Genomic DNA, 468 nt, shown 5'->3' with positions numbered 1-468 from the left:
GGTTTTTTTTTTTTTTTTTTTTTTTTTTTTACAGTGTATGTTTTTTTTTTTGTTTTTTTTTTCGTCAAATGCTTCATTTTCACAGTTTGACAACATCAGACCCATCTTCCACAGCAGTCCACACCACTGGTTCAAACTGTGGAACTGACTCTTTAACCCTCTCAATCTGAATACTTCACTTCCACTGCCGTTCCTCGGTCATGTTGAAATCTCTGTGTGACCACTTCCCGTTTCTTCTGAAAAGATCTATCATACGCACAAAATGTTAACTGTGTTCTTATTTTTTGCAGCCACAACGCGGTGACACATAGCATGTGCCCTACAAACTAACCGCCTTCTTAAAAGTGCTGAATGAGCACCAGGGCGTGAATCGATTTCGACATTCAAGGCGTTGTGCCGATATTACCGGCGATCCTTGAAGGCAGCATTGCATAGGATGAGAGGGGGTGGGCGTGACGTCATGGCACG

This window comes from Sphaeramia orbicularis, chromosome 7, assembly GCF_902148855.1.
Source record: "Sphaeramia orbicularis chromosome 7, fSphaOr1.1, whole genome shotgun sequence".
Lineage (NCBI taxonomy): Eukaryota > Metazoa > Chordata > Actinopteri > Kurtiformes > Apogonidae > Sphaeramia > Sphaeramia orbicularis.
The sequence above is the reverse complement of the archived record's forward strand: the minus strand, read 5'-3'. Positions refer to the sequence as shown.